Genomic DNA, 21731 nt, shown 5'->3' with positions numbered 1-21731 from the left:
AAAGGTGCTACACATTGCATTGTTATATGGCCAGTCGACTGTGCAGCACAATGCATTGTTCTGGGCTTAGTAGAATGCACAGTATAATGGATTTTTACATGGCCAGTAGAATGCGCAGTGTAATGCATTGTTATATGGCCAGTAGAATGCGCAGTATAATGCATTGTTACATGGCCAGTAGAATGCACAGCACAATGCATTGTTACATGGCCAGTAGATTGCACAGCACATTGCTTTGTTATATGGCCAGTAGAATGCACAGTATAATGCATTGCTAGTACAATGTGCAGCACCATTATTTGCTGTATGGAGAGTAGAATGCACAGTATAATGCATTGCTACAATATGTCACCAGTACAATGCATTGCTATGTTGTGAGCAAAATGCACAATATAATGCATTACTATATGGCAGTAGAATGTGCAGCACAATGCATTGCTATATGGTGGTATAATGCATTGTTATATAGAGGTAGATGTGCAGCACAATACATTGATATTCAGTTGTATAAAGCATTACTATATAGCGATAGATGTGCGGCACAATTCATTACTATACAGTAGTATAATGCAGTGGTATATAACAGTAGATGTGCAGCACAATGCATTGCTATATGGTAGTATAATGCATTGCTATATAGCGGTAGATGTGCAGCACAATGCATTTCTTTACAGTAGTATAAAGCATTACTATATAGCTGGAGATGTGCAGCACAATGCATTGCTATATGGTAGTATAATGCATTACTATATAGCGGTAGATGTGCAGCACAATGCATTGCTATACAGTAGCATAATGCAGTGGTATATAACAGTAGATGTGCAGCACAATGCATTGCTATATGGTAGTATAATGCATTGCTATATAGCGGTAGATGTGCAGCACAATACATTGCTATATAGAGGTAGATGTGCAGCACAGTGCATTGCTATATGGTAGTATAATGCATTGCTATATAGCGGTAGATGTGCAGCACAATGCATTTCTTTACAGTAGTATAAAGCATTACTATATAGTTGGAGATGTGCAGCACAATGCATTGCTATACAGTAGTATATAGCATTACTATATAGTGGTAGATGTGCAGCACAATGCATTGCTATATGGTAATACAATGCAGTGGTATATAACAGTAGATGTGCAGCACAATGCATTGCTATATATCGGTAGATGTGCAGCACAGTGCATTGCTATATGGTAGTATAATGCATTGCTATATAGCTGGAGATGTGCAGCACAATGCATTGCTATACAGTATTATAAAGCATTACTATATAGTGGTAGATGTGCAGCACAATGCATTGCTATACAGTATTATAAAGCATTACTATATAGTGGTAGATGTGCAGCACAATGCATTGCTATATGGTAATACAATGCAGTGGTATATAACAGTATATGTGCAGCACAATGCATTGCTATATGGTAATACAATGCATTGCTATATGGCCACTAGAAGCTCTTTTTATGTTCCCTATCTGAGGCACCATTGATAAATCACCCGGCCTGCAGCCTTTCAGTATTAGCAGCAGTGTTTATAGGCCGATTTCATCCGGCTACAGAGACTGGAGTGGCAATAAAGTGAAATCATTCCCCTATGTAAACAACCTCACTAGTTGCTCCATAATTTACTGCGGCTTCACGTGACGGCCCCAAATCATAACCCGCCCCGGTCGGCAGCAATTAACGCACAAGATGTTATAATTCTTTACAAGGAGATCAGATGGCAGAAACTTTCATCAGGCAAAGAGAAGCAACAAAGGTGGCGGCGGTGGCGGGGATGATCAGAGGCGCTAATCCTGAAGATGAAGCCGGATACATTTGTTTCTTCACACAGATAATTACAGCCGGCTACTGATAAATACATGGTAGATGCAACGTCGCCATCCTAATCCTCATTAACCTCTGCAGCGCCGGCCTTCTGTGCACTGACAGGGCGCCGCACAGCCAAGTGAGGGTTAATGCTCAGGGTGAGACTCTGCGCAGCCATCACATCTCACACGTTCATGGAGCCACAAATCAATGGCAGGACATTCGATATACCAGTCACATGACCACAAGGTCTGAATAATTGATGTGAGGTTCTTATGAAAAATGTATCTCCACCTGATGATAAATAATCACCTGTGAGGAGAGAAAGTGCCGTGCACAAGTCTGAGGAATAATGCGGGTAGATATCTATGGAGCATATACAGCATAAAACACCATTACTGTAGTCTCCTACAGGATCAGACTACACACAGGGCTTGTTTGTAGTCTGTAACCATGGAAACACGCAGGTCTGCATAGGAACAGTTAGAGGGTTACGGGACACATCATTTGGAAAGGGGTATTTTTGTTTTTAAATAGCATATATATATATATATATATATATATATATATATATTCAACATTCATGAAATGCTTTTTTTTTTAGCTTTTCTGTCTCATTGTACTGAGCAATTAAAAATTATATTAAAATTCTAATGTTTTGTAGGCATAATATGAACATTTTTTTAAAATAAAAACAGACTGTCACTTTACTGCTGCCGCAAAGTTACCTCATAGGTGGTGGGGGTCGAGAATTGATGATATATGTCTCTAAATAGGAATATATAATTGGGGTCTAGAAGGACAGAAGTAATAATAAGTGGCGTCATTTACATATACACTTTTCAATACATAAGGCACCCATTAAAGAATAAAGAGCCCTTTAAGGGGTTATCCAGGATTAGGAAAAATAACACAGCTACTTTCTTAGGAAAACAGCACCAACCCTGTCCTCAGGTTGTGTGTGGTATTACAATTTAGCTCGATTCACTTCAATTGAACTGAGCTGCGAAACCCCACACCCAAACTGAAGGCAGGGGAGGTGCTGTTTCTGGAAGAAAGCTGCCATGTTTTTCTAACCCTGGATAAGATTCCTTACATTAAACTAAAAGTTGGAGGCTTCTGGAGGATATTTAGTGCTCTGAGTCACCACTTCCTCCCCGGTCTAACAGAAACAGCGCCACTATTGTTTTCAGTTTGTGTGTGGTATTGATACTTAGCCCCACTGAAGTGAATAGAGCCGAGCTGTAATGCCACACACAACCTAAAGACAGGTGTGACGCTGCTATTTGGAAGAAAGACGGTATGCTATTCTAATTACAAATAACCCCTACAAAAAAAACTCTCTGCAGATACCAGTGCACACAGGAAGTGACAGACACCAAACAGGAAGTGACAGACACCAGACAGGAAGTGGCAGTAACCAAACAGGAAGTTGCAGACACCAAACAGGAAGTGGCAGTAACCAGACAGGAAATGGCAGAAACCAATCAGGTAGTGGTACAAACCAGACAGGAAGGAGTATTCATGGAGAAATTTAACAATTATAAAGTGAGCACAAATTAGCTCAGAACTTAGATGCAATACTGTACCTAAACGGAGGACAAGAATGGCGCTATTTAAAAAAAAAGAAAAACAGCCATATTTTTTTTACAATTATAGATAATCCTTATAATACAAGATCTCGGTGCAGTAGCGAAGTTCCCCGATCTGTCTCTTTGGCTGGTGTGGAACTACAACTCCCAGCATACCCCATTACCCTTATGTCATCAAATGTTCATTCTATAACTGTGTTCCCTAGTATGTGGCTCTCTTGCAGTTGCAAAACTACAACTCTCAGCATGCCCTGACAGCCGAAGGCTGTCAGGGCATGCTGGGAGTTGTAGTTTTTCAACAATTGGAAAGCAACAGGTCGTGGTCTAGTGTTCTATGCACTATACAGGGTCACTCTAGGAGTCTCCAGGTTCTCTGTTCAGACTTGCGCCTCAGTCTTCCTCCCCACTTTACGCTTTGATATAAATACAACAGATAATTAAAGTGGCGTTACAGACAGGATGATCCTGTATGTGTGACATGTCCCTGGCTGTGCCTCTAATGCCAACCACTCATCCACCGCACAGGAGACCTCCTGATCCATCTCCACTGAAGAGCGGATCACCAATTGCCTGTTAATCCCGACTAGATGCATTCATCACAGTTATTGAGTGAAACGTTGTACTGGCGCCATTGTCAGGAGGGATGATTGTAGAGGGGACTGTAAAAAAGGGTCGGATTAATGGATCATGTATGGATAAAGGCTGATTAAATAATACATAAGAGATAATGCAGCCAGGAGATAGATTTCTTAGAAACGTCACTATCTATAAAATGTCCAAAAAGGGGGAAACCGCTATACCCAGTTCAACCACAAGTTAGGGGGCGGCGGCGCTATGGTGTCTTGAAGACTGACAAGGCGCTCCATCTCATGTCCTGCTGTCTGTGCTTATTTTACATAGGGAGACTGATGCAATGTGCATTCTATTGATTATAAATGGGTTTACTGGTTCCAGAAAGTTATATAGATTTGTAATTTACTTCTATTAATAAATCTCCAGTCTTCCAGTACTTATCAGCTGCTGTATGTTCTACAACAAGTGGTGTTTTCTTTCCAGTCTCTGCTGCCACCTGTGTCCATGTCAGGAACTGTCCAGAGCAGGAGAGGTTTTCTATAAGGATTTGGACAGTTCCTGACATGGACAGAAGTGGCAGCAGAGAGCACTGTGTCAGACTGGAAACAGTACACCACTTCCTGCAGGACATACAGCAGCTGATAAGTACTGGAAGACTGGAGATTTTTAAATAGAAGTATATTACAAATCTATATAACTTTCTGAAACCAGTTGATTTGAAAGATATAGATTTTCGCTGGAGTACCCCTTTAATAGGGATAAAGACCACAGTTCACACTTTTCAACGGGCGCCAATGAAAAGCTTTTTTCTTTTTTTTTCATCCTAATTTGCAGGTCACAGATCTACTGGACGTTCCAGACTATGACTAAGTTTTCATAATAAGCGCCGTCATTGTGAAAATAACGTCCTTTAATGGTAGCTTCACCCACAACGTATCGCAGCAGATTTGATCTTAATAACTGAACACAGTATCAAATCTGCGCCATCAAATTCGCTGCGGATCCGGTGTGTGTGAAGGCACCCTAATACCAACAATAACGGACATTTTTTGAGCAATGATGTCCGTTATTATGGAAGTCACTGTCACATAGTGTGAACCTAGAATGATATATTCTGTAGAAATAATAATTCTACAAACCACCGCCTGGACGTGGAGCTCTGCACCCACAATACAGAAAGACATCTATTCCTGTCCTGGGAAGATGAGATCCCTGTAGGAATGATAGCTGTATGATTCCTAAAGACCCCCAAATATCCCCCCCCCCCAATATGAGTGGGGAGATAGTCAGCATTATGAGGAGGCATGGCTGCGGCCGGCACTGGCCTGGGGATTAAGGAATGTAATGACAAGAAGCTTATCTGGTTTCTTCTGAAACTCCAAGTAATCTAGGTACAACACACTTCAATCTCTCCAGGACATGGCACAGATTCACAGTCCTGACAATTGTAGCCAGCAGCCTTGTAAGTAAAGCGTTCCTTGAAATGCGGCTGTAGCGCCGGTTTACGGTGACGCCGCAGATAAGAAGGAAGTCGCTCCATATGAAGTATCAAAATGTTTTTTAATATGTATCAGACTAGAAAGCAGGGAGTGAAATCTGCAAGAGGAGGATAAATCAGAAGGAAGGCTGGGAGCAAAAACAGAAGATTATGTACAGAAGGGAGGAAATGCAAAATACATCAGGTCAATGGAGAAGAGGTGTCAGAACACAGGCGCTGCTTCTCCGCAATGGGAATGAGAAATCTTCATCATGTTTCCATCCTCCAGACTGCTTGAGGGATAGAAAACATTGCGTCCCATCATGGCCCATCTAAGAGGGCTGTGCATGACCACCAGATCCATACTGGAGGTGCCCTGGCAAAAATTGCATCCTCATAAAGGTTTATTCTTGGTCCAATAGGAAGAATCTTAACCTGGATCAACAAAATCCAATTTTTTGCAGCTTCTACGACCGCCCATGAACCCTTTCAATACTGGTGCAGGCAATGTGGTGCTAAACATGTATATATTTATATAGAGTCAGTTTGACGTTTGTTACTATGAGAAGGCCATAGACTGGCATACACAGAGTGCAATTTCCCAAATATTTAAAGTGGACCCGTCAGTATAGATGTAAATGCGCCCATGGCTTGATAGGTTTTTTCAGCAGACGTCTGGGCATATCTGGATTATCACCATAGTCTATTCTAGTGCTGAGATATAGGCCTTTTTGTTGTTCGAATGAGCCTGTCATAACTTTCAAAATCTAAATCAACAGTGGATGTGATATAAAGCAAGTTTGCAATTTACATTAATTTTTTTTGTTGTTATCCTGCTGTAAAACAAAGCTGTACTTACCAGAAATCCAGGTCCAGTCTCCTGAAGGCTGCTATATGACAGCTATACTTACTGTATCCAGGTCCAGTCTCCTGAAGGCAGCTATATAACAGCTATACTTACTGTGTCCAGGTCCAGTCCCCTGAAGGCTGCTATATAACAGCTATACTTACTGTATCCAGGTCCAGTCTCCTGAAGGCTGCTATATGACAGCTATACTTATGTATCCAGGTTCAGTCTCCTGAAGGCAGCTATATAACAGCTATACTTACTGTATCCAGGTCCAGTCTCCTGAAGGCTGCTATATAACAGCTATACTAACTGTATCCAGGTCCAGTCTCCTGAAGGCAGCTATATAACAGCTATATTTACTGTATCCAGGTCCAGTCTCCTGAAGGCAGCTATATAACAGCTATACTAACTGTATCCAGGTCCAGTCTCCTGAAGGCAGCTATATAACCGCTATACTTACTTGTATCCAGGTCCAGTCTCCTGAAGGCTGCTATATAACAGCTATACTTACTGTATCCAGGTCCAGTCTCCTGAAGGCTGCTATATAACAGCTATACTAACTGTATCCAGGTCCAGTCTCCTGAAGGCAGCTATATAACAGCTATATTTACTGTATCCAGGTCCAGTCTCCTGAAGGCAGCTATATAACAGCTATACTAACTGTATCCAGGTCCAGTCTCCTGAAGGCAGCTATATAACAGCTATACTTACTGTATCCAGGTCCAGTCTCCTGAAGGCAGCTATATAACAGCTATACTTACTGTATCCAGGTCCAGTCTCCTGAAGGCAGCTGTATAACAACTATACTTACTGTATCCAGGTCCAGTCTCCTGAAGGCAGCTATATTACAGCTATACTTACTGTATCCAGGTCCAGTCTCCTGAAGGCAGCTATATAACAGCTATACTTACTGTATCCAGGTCCAGTCTTTGAGAAAAAAAGAGTCAGAAAGCAGGAAGTGCCGTGCCGTTTTCCATGATAACTGAAAAAATAAAATAATGAATTTAAATTGCAAACTTGCTTTATATTACATCTACTGTTGATTTAGATTTTGAAAATTAATGACAGTGACAGTTTAAGTGCCATGTGGGTGTTCCCCACCACTGCAAGAGGCCAGGTAGGTGCAGCCCATGTCCCTCTACTCTGTTTGATTGACAGCCAATAGATAAAGATGACATGGGCTGGACTTACCTGGGCTCTTGCTGTGCTAGTGAACACCCCCTGCACATAGTGGTTGTCTATTAGTTGGGATCCCTATGGTCATTAGAATGAAGCAGCCTATGGGGCTCCATTATACTGAAGGAAATAGAATAAAGAGTTATTGGGATCAGAAGCCTAAAAGGTCAGGGCAGTTGGTAGATGATCTCGGAACCCCACCGGATATATTGCAAAATAAAATAAAAAAAAACAAGAACATTTGATGTCCCGATATAATGGATGTGACTGTTCATTCAAAAATGAATAAATTCTACAATCTCCAGCCTGGAAATGGTCCTATAGCTCTATAAAAGCTCCATAAAAGAAATATACTGATATATTGTAAAGTGCTACAGCGTATGTTGGCACCATATAAATAATAATATACAATCACAGAGGATATATGGGCCTGGCTTTCATGCCGCTTGCTTTTGGATATGAAGTGCTAAAATAAAAAAAAAAAAATAAAAAAAAATAACAAGTTCCAGACTGGACCGGAAGATGAAAGACGACTATTTTCTAGAAACATCTGTAGATTAATAGCATCTTCTCCCAGCAGAGGTGATTTAGGTTAATGTTGTCAGGAAAACTCGCAAACACTTGGCACGGGCACAAGAGGCAGTCCCGAATGAAAGGTCAGAGGACGGAGCAGGACCATTCATCATACCGCGTGGAGCAGCGTAAATTTAGGTGCCGCCAAGGACATGGAGCCCCGGCACCAACACGTGCCCTCCTCAGGGTGACATCTCTTATCCTGGCACTCATACACCACATCTATTTATCTATCTGATTGGCGCACAGCACAAGCATTGGCGCTGTCCTCTGACTCCACTCACACCAGTGCGAGGGGATTTGTCGTAGAGTTTACGCACGCGGCTCCTACTAATGCAATGTTTTCCTGCAAGCATTTTTCAAAAGGTTAATGTCTAAGAAAGGAAGAACGTTATAATTCTCCGTGAGTTATATTATTCTCTAAAAAGGTCAGATTAGAGATGTGGGAATAAGCGGCGGTGTTGCTCGGTACTCGGCGCTGTAGCACTTGATTAGCGGGTGAAATTGAAGTGTTAAGTATCCTGGCGCTTCTGCGGCATCAATGTAACAACACTCATCAGTGTAGGGAACGGGCCGGCCATACATATTCATAGGAGCACTCAGGCCATCTGAAAGGGCGAAATCCATCCAGAAATGTGGGACTGCTCACACGGTTGGGCACCGGGGATTGTGTTTGGATGGGTGACCCACTGCGTTGTTTACGATAGATCTTAACTAGAGATGGTCCGAATCTGCCGAGGTTCGGGTTGGCATTCGATACCCGCTGTCTGGCCGCTTCGTGCAGCGGGTGGATACAGCGGGAGGACCGCCTGGAAAACTGGGATACAGCCTATGGTTATGGCTGTATCCCAGTTTTCCAGGCGGTCCTCCCGCTGTATCCACCCTCTCCATGGAGAGGGCAGACAGTGGGAATCATTTCCGAGTGTTCGGATTCGTACGAACCCGACCCGAACCAGGTTCGGACCATCCCTAATCTTAACTCATTTGATGTCTAAAAAAAACATGTCAAAAGATACGTCCCTTGGTGCAGTGACAAAGTGGGATGTACTGTTCCTGTGGTTCTGGATGCTGAGATTCATTATGCAGAGCTGTGGAGTTGTTGGAGCTGGCGCTGTGGTCATGTAAGGTGACAGCTAGAGATGAGCGGGACTTGAGCATACTCGAATCGGATTGCTCGGCATTTGATTACTGGTGGCTGGAGAAGTTGGATGCAGTCCTAGGGAGTCCTGGAAACATGGACATGGCCTATGACTGTATCCATGTTTTCCAGGACTGCATCCAACTTCATCAGCCACCTGTATTTAATTGCCAAGCAATCCGAATCGAGCATGCTCCGGTCGTGTTCATCTGTAGTGACAACCAATAGCCAAGAGCCTAACTCCTGACAACCCAAAACGACGGTAACCATCCAACTAAGGAAAATAGCACAGCAAAGATAACACAGTCCACAAATAATTTGCTCAAACTCAAGATTACTGTGATACTCAGAGGCACTTCAAGCTTTGTGGTTGTAATACTTACATAGAAAATAAACATAACAGTTCTTTTGAGGCTCAGAAAGTAGACTGTTCACACACTGCGTGGCTGTCCTGTCAGCCGTTGTGTGAATAAAAGCCAATGGTCTATTGATTTTTGTTCACACCCTTACGACCAGACGATTCCTATAGGTGGAAAAGAGGAACACATAATACAGCGGCCTTTGTTGGGCATTGCGACCAACGGCTGTTGTATTACAACGTATGAACATAGCCTAAAGCATGTAACCAACATTTCCACTTGGATGAATGTACTTTAGGGTACGTTCACACTTACCGGATCCGCAGCGTATTTTCTGCAGCGAATCCGCAGCAGATTTCATTTAAAAAACTGAACACAGCATCAAATCTGCACCATCAAATCTGCTGCGGATCCTGTAGGTGTGAACGCACCCTTGCAACTTTTTGGTAAGAGGAGGCGAGATGTAGCGCCCACGAGGATATCAATGTTGGTATTATTAAGAGGTACGCTTCCGGCAGAGCTCACATTTGCGGAGGGCGAAACATATTGAGTAACACCTGTAAGATTATAACACTATGACATTATAACATCACGTTTAGCTGCACTTTGCCGCCGCTCATTGTTTCACTCTCTATGATACATTTAGTAAATCTTCTTTGTACACAAAGCGCATTCTAAGCGGCGAGTCTGTTCTACATTCACTGATGTGGAGACGATGAATACGAGGTTATAACATCATCGACGGGCTGAATAGATGAAACCGCGAAGAACAAACAGTGCCGTTCTTTTCTCGGGTAAAATCTCCCCTTTCAACTTCTGAACATGTTAGAACTTTCAAACCAGAAATAAAATTTTTAAAAATTACTCTTTGGAGCTTTTTCTGTTTTGACGAACGACGACCCGCGCATGGAAAATGCAAAAAAAAAAAGAGGGGGTGAAAAATCCTCCCATCAAGTTTATATAAAAAAAAATGAGGCAGGGAATTGTGAGCACATCACCAGACTGTGTGGGTAGGCCAATTGTTCATCAAGTCTGGATGGTAATCTCTTCTCATTAAATATAATCCATTCATCTTTATAATGTTCTCCCAACGATTAGAACATCACAGAGTTTGTCTCAGCTCCATAAAGATGATCTATAGGATATTATTTGCAAAACATAAGCTCCTATTGTGATATATCATGAGCACAAGGCGCTCGGTGTGGGGTTTTTATGATTTTTGGAGGATTGTTCCCCTGTGGGTTTTTATAAGTAACGTTCTGTTTATGTTTAATTAATCCTGGGCTTGTAAAAAGAGACAGGCGGGAGCTGGGAGGAGATCAGCGGGAGGTCACCAAGAGGGGGCGCTGCTCATCTGATTGCTTCTACATCTGATTGATGGGAGGGTGCAGCTCAGTATAGATACTAGAGAGGAGCATGCTCCAGTCTGATCTCTTTTCATTTGAATACCAGTTGGATGTAGCCTTAGGCAGTCTGGAAAACATGGATACAGCCTGTGGTCTATGGGTGTAGCCATGTTTTCCTGGACTCCCTAGGGCAGCATCCAACTTCTCTATCCCCCGGTGTTCAAATGCTCGAGTTGCGCTTATCTCTAAAAGATACCAACTCGTCCTTAGTGGAACAATACAGATACTGGTGAGTTTATCGATAAATACAGTGTCCCATAATCGGCACAATTTTGCTGATATGGTTCCCAGCTGCACAGTGTAGATCTACTGTACAACCCCCGAGGCTACCAGCCGTGGCTCCAGAGGTAGCTTTACATTGGGAGAAAAAGAGTTTTATTCTGGTGCGCGAGGCTGGAAGAGGGGCAGCAACTAGTCATCTGGGCGGGGAGCCGCCCGTCACTAGGCTCTCTGCCTGTCTGCGTGCTCTGTGGAGATGATTGACAGGCAGAAAGACCTGTAAGACACCAACAGCAGGCAAAGAGCCCCCTTTAATAGGATCCATTGGGTTTCCATAATAGTGGGTGCCATTTTCTTGGACAATGCTGGGATTTTTGATGGAATCGGTGACAGAGGCTTCTTACAGAGCCACCAACACAGATGCTAGCAAAGCCTTGAAGTGTCTCTGGACTTTACAAATGTCAAAAGTTTTAAATGGGTGGGTGCCAAGAGCCCCACTGATTGTTAGAATAAAGTGGGAGAAGCAGTTGGCTAGGTGCTTCTCCACTCATGTTGCTGCCCACTGCAGGACTTTATAGTAAGTGTATGGACTTTGTCCTATGCAGCGAGCCAAGGAGATAGTGACTTAGCCAATTGCTTCTCATCCGCTCATTCTCAGCTTGCAAACCCATCAAAACTTGACATCTCTGTGGCATTTAAAAAAAAAAAAAATGTTAAAGGGGTTTTCCAGGGGAAGATAATTCTAGCCAAGAAAGTAGCTGCACTTTTTCTTATCCTGGATAGTCCCTTTAAATAAAAGTGACACTTTGAAGCTATGCATCTTTCCTGAATTTTGGATTTTCATACTATTTTTTCACAGATTTTTTTCATCTGCGTCCTGTCTGCCTGATACAGTTTCCCATTGAAGATCATAGGACGCCTCTTTGGTGTGAAATTGACGTAGTTTTGCTATGGTATTGGCAATGAAATCAGCACCATATATGTGAATATGCCCTTAGGCTTTGTAATCTTGCAGGGTTATTTCAACAGTTTCAGAAATTTGGAAAATTTTGGCAAAATTGGATGCCCAACCACCTAGTGCAATCTATACCCTATAGCCTCCACTTTCCCTTTGTTTCGCGCCTCTTTAGCTGCCGCCTTCTCTTCTTTGTTACATCCTTTATGATTTTTTTACTTTACTTGTTTGTGAACCTGTAGGAATATTTCATGTATCGTCTCGAAAATGTCATTGGTTATCCCCGCCACATTGTGTAATAAAGAAATGTTTATTCTGTTTATTAATTCCTCGGATTTGGCATTTCACAGGAGAACTTGGTGGCTTTTGTTCCAATTGCGAATGTTTCCTCCTCGTGGCTGTAATATAGAGCAAAGCTTTGTGGACACGCCGGCTTTATCGGTCACCTATACCAATGCCTCTCTGATCCAAAGAATATCAAAAAGAGCAAGTGAGGGGAACATACATATTCCTAGTCCGGAAAACCTTTTGAAGTTTTCTATTGCATTCAATTCGTATAGAGTACCCTACATCAAACGTCTCTGAGTCCTGCACCGGCGTGTTCTGCATCAGAACAAAATGGCCACTCTTGTTATTAAATTTAAGTACTTCTGTCTCCAAGATCGACCCCCCCCCCTCCCTCCCTGCGGACAGGGGTCTGCACTGTGATTTGCACAAACCCTTCATTTTCCATCTTCTCCCATGGAGAAGTTTTCATGCATCGCCTCAACACATCGCTGTGATTTACTAAGCTCTGTGACATAAATTGGGGATTGTAACTTAATTTCCTAATAAAAACGAGTTTAATGCTGAGCCGTGAATGGCAAACTAAGGACTGCAATATTGCTGGCAATAAAAGAGCGGCGAGCCGGGATGCTGAGATCCGTTCCCCGCTCCCATTATGAGGCCGGGAATTCTGACAGCTGTGGATGGTGTAACCTTCTTACAATTCCTCCACAGTTCACTGCCTCCTATTTTTAAGCCCTAACTTAGAGGAATATCATTGTCCTCATTTGCATCGCATTAAAGTAAAACGCTCGAAATTTGTTCCCAGCAGAAGTAAATCTGACAGGACTTTATGAAGCTATTACACCTGCAGCTACTTCTTTCACTTAAACTACATTCAACTCCGAGATATTGTTAGATATACTAATATATATATATATATATATATATATATATATATATATACTTTTCCATGTGTGCTAATACAGGGGGCGAGGGAAAGACTTTCATTGGAGATGGAGAGTCCGATAGTAAACGTTTCGAAGTAGATATGTAAACAACTTGAACAACTCAAGTCCACTCACTCAGCATTTGAATTTGAAAACTGATGACTGACAAAGTTGGATGCAGCCCTAGGGGGTAGGCGTTGTGCTCATTTCTAGTGGTAAGTGTTATTGGTCCCACTGATACAGCAATGGTCTCACAAACATCCTATTGTCCTGATAACCTGGGGCTGAATTTACTAGAATCTTTCCATCTTTCCAGGGGTTTCCAGCCTCGATAGATCTCTTACAGAAGAAATGTAGTAGCCCCTGCCATTCCCATACTGACGCTTTTCTGGTCCTCCCACCAGTCTCTGGTCACCAGGCTCCAGAGGATGTGTTTTCTTGACAAGAAATGAGCAAATTCAGGACGAATTGAATTCATTGACATTTGTACTAAATAATCGTATTCATCTGTACTCAGCCTCTTGATTTTAGGGCCAAATCTGAATTGAAAGAGAATCTTGGCGGCACAAATTTTGGGAGGTTCGCCCATCTCAACCCATCTTGGTAAAAATTTTCAGGTTCGGCAATGTTATCCAAACCCACCCACTCAGCCTTTGATTCCCCATGGTTGCAGAAGATGTATGCCCCTCTAGGGAGTCCTAGAACCAGGGCGGTATCCATCTTTTGCAGCTGTGGAAAATCAAATACTGAGCGTACAAATAACATTGACGAACCCGACCATTTTGACAGATTCGTTCAACACTACTTGTGACCACTTCGGCCAGTTTACCAAGAATTGCAGAGGAAGCTTGTACCGCACCGCATTACCGCACAGGGTTACCATCTTGTATAGGCATCTGCGCTGGCTGCAGGGGTGACGGATTGATACCACTGAGGTCACTGGTTGCAGCGACATAAAATAACTCTAGTCAAGTAACCAGACACTGATGCAGGACAAGACAACCGTCAGCATGGGAGCAGCAGAGGATCAGTAAAGTGAGTATTAGTACTTAAATGGTATTTTATACCATAGGCAGGTGTACGGAAAAAAAATAATGTTGGCTGAAAAATCCCTTTAAGGGAATGTTCTTATAGATTTTTCCAGTTAACTTCAATAGGGCAATCAAAATGTGCAACAAACCCGCAGCAATTTAGTCCTGTGTTAACATACGCTGAAAGGGTATTCCTATCACAGACTTTTATGAGATATTCACAGGATCACGCCTCCGGGACTCACATCTATCTCTAGGACGAAGAGCAGCTGCTTGTGGTGGCCACAATTGTGAAAAACAGCCATTTCTCCCACAAAAGTTAATGAGAGTTGTGAAACCAGCAAAGCACCTCAAGCGACACTGTTTCTATAACTCTCGAGGTGGGCTCACATCTATGAGACATTTATAATATGCCATAAATTGTTGTGACAATCAGTTGGGGAGTCCATCCTTAACCTTAAAGGGGTTATCCAGCGCTACAAAAACATGGCCACTTCCTTCCAGAGACAACACGACTCTTGTCTCCAGGCCAGGTCAGCTCTATAACCTTAATGGAATTAAGTTGCAAAACTTGCACCGAAACTGGAGTCAAGAGCAGTGCTGTCTCTGGAAGTAAGTCGCCATGTTTTTGTAGCGGTGAATAACCCCTTTAAGAGAATCAGTGCATGTATACTGTTAAAGGTGTTAGACACTTTTTAGGTAAAGTTATTCAGTATACAGTATTAGTAAGTGTACGCACAGTATTTACTGACAGCAGCTCCCTGTGTACCTCATAGAGCTAAAATCAGACTCTCCTCCTCCAGGCTGTGCTGTCCTGCTCTGTGGTGTTTCTGTCCATAAGATGGCCGACATGGAGGAGCATGTGACCAGACCCTGCCCCCAAGTGTCCAACACTGAGCCTGTATATGCCTATGGTAGACACTGGGGGCGGGGCATGCTCACATGCTCCTCCATGTCAGCCATCTTATGGACAGACTCACCACAGAGCAGGACAGCACATCCTGGAGGAGGGGAATCTGTTTTTTTTTCTCTATGAGGCTACTTATCTCTATGTGTAATTTTAATATAAAGTGGCCAACCCTTTTAAGCACTTTGTAGATTCAGTTTTTTATGATTTAGCACATAGGCCACAGCACACTTTTTCAATCATAGGCTATTTAATTGCCAGCCGCCATTTTGAGTCCAAGTGGAGATTATTTGTACATTCACGGCTGTCATAAAATAACGTCCATTATTTGGCCACAAAATAATGGCCGTCCTAAAAGACAGACATCAAAAATAGACGGTAAGTGAACATAGCCATAGATATAGTCCATTTTATAAATCCCTAGACTCTCCAGTCTACGTTTATACTGCCTAAGAATGAGTTTTAGTAAATCTGGGCCATTGGTAATGCCAGAGCTGCTTGCTATTTGCTCACACAGTCCTGCCCTATAGAAGAGTGAGTAATAGAAGGATATTCCAACCCTCTTTAGGGCTGAGAGATATACATTATACTATAAGCACATAGGATATCAACTTGCAAATCCGTCGCTTTTCGCCATTACCCGCGGATGAAACGCGCCGCGCTGATTAGCATGCTGCGGTAGGATCATGGTTGGCCACATGTGCTCCCTGTGTCAACACCAGAAGTTTGTATAAGCAATATCAAACACTGGGAAGCGCAGAATAATTGAGTATCACAAAGGAAACACCAATATTGCTGTAATACTGAGCACCACTCTAAAGCACAGAGCAATAATAGAGGCAGCCATGATTCCCGTCCCTGGAGGCCGCACAAATGTGGTTATTGCAGAGCTGCACTCAACGGATCCATCTTATCGGCCACCTCTGGATTCACAGATGTGGGAGAAGAGCTAGTGACACAGATCAGTCTCTGCGTCGGCCCCTGGGACCCCGGGAACCTGGTTAACGCTGCAGATAGGACAAGGATTTCATTATTTACAAATGAGTGAAGTGTGCGGGGGAACAGCTGTCGCAGCACATCGCACATTAGCAGCGGCAATGGCTGATTCTGTGCTTACTGCAATACACCCTCTCGCCTCTCACCCTACAGACGACTTAATGCCAGAATTATTGACCTTATAGGAAATCCTTTGTTTGTTGAGTGCTAATCCGGGGTCTGGAGGAAATGTCAGCCTGCCTAGAGAGCGTCCTCTGGAAGACAGGACAAAACCACTGCATGGCGACCCCATCTCTGCAAAATGTACAACTCAGATATATTGTTAATAAATATGGTGACTAAGGGCACAGACCCCTGACTCTGGTAGGTAGCATCTGGCCCGGTGGGTCGCAGTTAGTTTGCAGGGGACCCATCTCCTTTTATACAGGCTTTTTCCAGCGATTTTTTTCTTTCTTTCAAATCACCTGGTTTCAGAAAGTTATATAGATTTGTAATTTACTTCAATTTGAAAAACTCCAGTCTTCCAGTACTTATCAGCTGCTGTAGGTGGCGTATTCTTTCCAGTCTGACATAGTGCTCTCTGCTGCCATCTCTGTCCATGTCAGGAACTGCGCAGAGCAGGAGGAAATCTCCATAGAAAACCTCTCCTGCTCTGGACAGTTCCTGACATGGACAGAGTTGGCAGCAGAGGGCATTGTGAAAGACTGCAAAGAATACACCACTTCCTGCAGGACATACTGCAGATGATAAGTATTGGTAGACTTGAGATTTTTTTTTTTTTTTTAAATCTATATAACTTTGTGAAACCAGTCGATTTGAAAGAAAAAATTTGCTACAGATGTAATGACCAGTAAGCACTGTATACACACGAGATGCAGCCCTGACACCTGCGTACTCAAGGCGGAGAGAAGCATTGTCATGGCAACACTAGATACATAATGGAATCTCAGAATTAGACCATGCCAAACAGGGGTGTCAAACTTGCGGCCCCCCCAGCTGTTGCAAAACTACAATCCCCATCATGCATGGACAGCCAAAGCCGGTTTATGGACAACAATCAGTTTCTTACTGAGACATCCAATCACAGAGCAGCTTTCATTTTACCACAGCAGTTTGCTGGTTGCTATGGGTGACAAAAACAGTTCCTGTTCTAGACAACCAATCACAGAGCAGCTTTCATTTTACCACAGCAGGTTTAAAAATTAAAGCTGAGCTCCGATTGGTTGCTGTGAGCAACAAATACAGTTTTTCTTTTAGACAACCAATCACAGTGTCGTTTTTATATAAGTATTAAAGCTATGCTCTGATTGGTTGCTATGGGCAACAACAGCAAAAAAGGACCCGCCAGTTACAGCGCAGCTTTAATTTTATTAATTAAGTTTAAAGTCGTTTTCCAGGATTAGAAAAAACACAGCTACTTTCCTGCCACCCCTGTCCTCAGGTTGTGTGTGGTATTACAATTCAGCTCCATTTACTTCAATGGAACTGAGCTGTAAAAACCCCACCCCCAAAGTGAGGACAGGAGAGGTGCTGTTTATGGATGAAAGCGGCCGTGTTTTAAGGCGATAATCGGCCAAATCAGGCCGATTCAGCCAATTATGACTCTGTGTAATAGAGACAACGATCATCATCATCGGTTGATCTTGTCTTTTGGTCCTGACCTAAAATTATCAGCAGCGGGGCGTGTATCACTTCATATAACAGCTGATGACTATGTAAAAAAAAATAGTATACTGTATACAGTTCATTACTTCTCCACACTCTACAGTGGCGGAACAGGGAAGCGAGCAGAGGGTGGAGGAACACCGGAAGTGTGGAGAGGTAATGTATACAGTTTAAGGGCAAGGGCTGCACGGACATCACTAAAGATGTCTGTGCCGCCCTTGCCAAACGATTATCAGGTCACATAATAGGCCCAGTAAACGAGTGCTGATCTAGCAGATCAGCGCTTGCTTACTAAAGTGATCGACCATGTAATACGGCCCTTTCTAAACCTGGATAATCCCTTGAAGACGTGATTACTTGATTACTATAAACAACAATGAGTTCTAGGTTCATCATCCTCGGCGGCACTTTCTTCTATACTGTTATTTTATCCTCCTTTAAGGGGGCGACTGCTTTCCTGGCTGTCACCCGGTCCTCACATGTCACATTATTCCCTGGCCTCTGGATACTTCATTACTGTCACTTAATACACAGAATATTACATCAAATCGCATCGGTCGGCCTAATGTAAATGTATAATTGTATTATTCAGTCTGGATATGGAATTTTAATGGCAGATCGGCGGCGTTCTTTCATATAGCGGAGTCTGTTTTTTTCTTTGAAGTGTATGTGTCAGGGCGGTAATGATATACTGCAGAGGCCGGATGATTATTCCATACTATAATCTATTTCCCTCAGGTTATTGCCCTGCAGAACGTAGCAGCGCCGCTGATGAATTTGTGCTGCGGCGTACTTCACCTATGTACGGTCCCATAGGAGACATGTTCTTAAAGTGCGCCGATCAAAAGTGGCTTCTTGGCATAAATCTCTAAGGAGGAAAAAATAATTAGGGCCCGGGCATCTCATTCTTTAGATTTTTACATTTTTCGCCCAGTGTCTGTAGAAGAAGGGCGATTTTTTTATTATTAACCGTCGTTGTAATATTGAAAAGCTCCTCGAAGAATGAATGAATCCCTGATATTGGGACGAGATACATTGTACCTGAGGAATTATTCATATCTATGACTGTTCATACAAAGCTTTCTTGTAGGATTCTACTGAAATGACAATTCCCTCACATTGAGGTTCCTTGACCTCCAGCTGTTGCAAAACTACAATTCCCATCATGCCCTGACAGCCGTAAGGCTGTCAGGGCATGATGGGAGTTGTAGTTTTGCAACAGCTGGGGAGAAATAGGTTGCATTGCTATGCCCTGTATATATATATATATATATATATATATATATATATATATATCTATATGACTGCAATGCTGAAGGAAGCCATACTGAATTATTCTTGCTCTTTTCTCTGTCCTCAGTTTAGTGCAACTGTGATATGAGCCGAAACAAACCAGTTACTAGGGACCTGATCCCTGACAACCCCGCTGAACGTGTTACACATAGCAGTGATCGCGCAGTTCTGGCTTGTTTGCGTCTGCTACAATGCAACTGTCTCATTACTGATCTATTATTCTGGATCAGCTGATCATAACTGCTTAGCACATGACTCATTTGGAGTAGGAGTCCCTGATTGGTTAACCTCCCATCATATCTATGACTTTTGCAGCGTGGCGCGGGTTATAGTGCTGTATATGCTCAGTTTAGATTATATTTTATATTGTATTTTTAGCTAGATTTTTTTCTTAAAGGGGTACTCTAGTTTTTTTTTTTTTTTTTTTTTTTTCAAATCAACTGATGTCAGAAAGTTATATAGATTTATAAATTACTTCTATATAAAAATCTCCAGTCTTCCAGTACTTATCAGTAGCTGTATGTCCTGCAGGAAGCGGTGTATTCTTTCCTGTGTGACACAGTGCTCTCTGCTGCCACCTCTGTCCAGATCAGTAGCAAATCCCCATAGAAAATTTCTCCTTCTGTGGACAGTTGCTGTCTCGGACAGAAATGTCAGACTGTAAAGAATACACCACTTCCTGCAGGACATACAGCAGCTGATAAGTATGCGAAAACTTGAGATTTTTAAATAGAAAAAAATTACAATTACATCACTGTTCACCGACAGATATAGGAAAAGGGTTAATTTTTTGACATTTTTAAACTGCTGACTGCCATCTTTACCATCCATTCCACCATCATTCAGTTTCTGTCAATTATAAGTGATTTTCTGTACTTTTTTTATTCCTTACCTCCTACTTGTGTTGATGCATGCCAGTGATACCTTGGTTTAAGAGTAACGTGGTTTAAGAGCATTTTGGTTTAAGAGCTCACAGTTTTTCAAAATTGTGACTTGGTGTAAGAGCATTGCTTTGGTTTAAGAGCTCCCTGTACTGGGTGGGAGGGGGAGTGGGGGAGGGGCATGGTCTGCATAGCGGGGTCTACAGCCCTGTACTCTGACCCAGGAAATCTCCCTCACCTTCCAAATCATAGCAGATCCACTTCAGGCTGGGGCTTACATCAGGGGACAGGACTGTGGAGGTAATCTCTCCATAGCTGTAACCCCTCTATCCCCAGACAGAGAGTGCTGCATGCATGTGCCCACATCTGCCCTGCTCATTCCTTCATGCTCCCTGCAGTCTCTGTCAGTCCTTGTGTTTCCCATCCTCTCCATTACTGTACAGTAACTTATAATATCACAGATTCTGCTGTTTCTGAATGTTTGTTTCATCTGTTTTACATGTTATTCAGAATAATAAATCATCATTTTTGGGGTGTGGAACCAATTGTCTGCATTTCTATGATTTCTTATGGGAAAATTTGCTTTGGATTACAAGCGCCGTCCCGGAACGAATTATGCTCCTAATCCAAGGCACCATTATATATTGTTTTTGGTCTTTGGCTGTTACAGTCTAGCCCTATTTTTCTGGGGGAATTTGAGCACCGGGGGTCACAGTTAGGAGCCAGGAAAGTTGACAACTAGAGATGAGCGCTACTGGAGCATGCTCGCGTCTGATCGCTCTGCATTTGAATACCGGTAACTGAAGAAGTTGAATGCCAGGACTCCCTAGGGTTGCATCCTTCTTCTTCAGCCACTGGTATTTAAATGCCAAACAATTGGATCCAAGCATGCTCCAGTTGCGCTCACTTCTAGTTACTTCTATAGGGGACCTTCCGTCAACAATTTTTCTTACAATGTATCCCATAACATGCCTAGAAATCTTGCAAACTAACTCACAAAAGGGTGGCATATGCAAATCCTGCCCAAAAAGTGCCAATTTTGGGTTGTTACTGGATGGTTATGGGGTAGTTTCTATGCCAGGAACTTAAATGCCCCAACTTTGGCTGAATCTTAGGGATGCCCTAGCAACCAGACTGTCGGCTAAAGTTTATTTGATCAGCTCAACACTGCATTGTCAGAGTGGTGACAGCAGCTCTGCTTCATCTAAGTAATTGTGGCTCCTTGTCATAACTCATTTAGCTGAAGGACCTCTTTGTTAGCAGATGTTTGAAGATCCATTCAGTAAATGATGGTTAAATGCACAATAGGATGCAAGATCAGAGAAGGTTTATAGAAACCAATCACTCACTTAGAATCCTATAAAACTTGTCGGGATATTTTTCTTTTCGGTTTCCTCCAGTTGTGTTTTTTAATATCTATAATCTTCCTGAATTGTGGCGCCAGAGACGACCGCCATACATCACCTAAACAGAAAGCGTCACATTAATATACAACTATCGACGCCGCCGAGGAGTCCGTTGACTTCAAGGCCTCCTGGAAGGGATACGAAAGGCCATAAAAGTATTCGAGTTAGGAAGTATCAATTTTATTTTAGCTTTAGATTAATTTCTAAA

At 42.6% G+C, this 21731-nt stretch overlaps 1 protein-coding gene across 3 annotated transcripts in view; it reads left to right on the top strand.

Moving 5' to 3' along the window:
- KIRREL3 (kirre like nephrin family adhesion molecule 3) overlaps window positions 1–21731 on the top strand; it is a 590858-nt gene that overhangs the window by 148684 nt on the left and 420443 nt on the right. Inside the window, exon 1 of one of the 3 annotated variants that reach the window (XM_069948170.1) lies at window positions 14361–14379. The exons of the other annotated variants lie outside the window; for them this stretch is intronic. The gene's annotated coding sequence lies outside the window, so the exon portion shown is untranslated. Of the gene's footprint in view, window positions 1–14360; window positions 14380–21731 lie in introns of those variants that run through there. 3 annotated transcript variants of the gene reach the window in all.

This window comes from Dendropsophus ebraccatus, chromosome 12, assembly GCF_027789765.1.
Source record: "Dendropsophus ebraccatus isolate aDenEbr1 chromosome 12, aDenEbr1.pat, whole genome shotgun sequence".
In the NCBI taxonomy this organism is placed as follows: Eukaryota; Metazoa; Chordata; class Amphibia; order Anura; family Hylidae; genus Dendropsophus; species Dendropsophus ebraccatus.
Note: the sequence above shows the minus strand (reverse complement) of the source record. Positions and strands in the feature narration are given on the sequence as shown.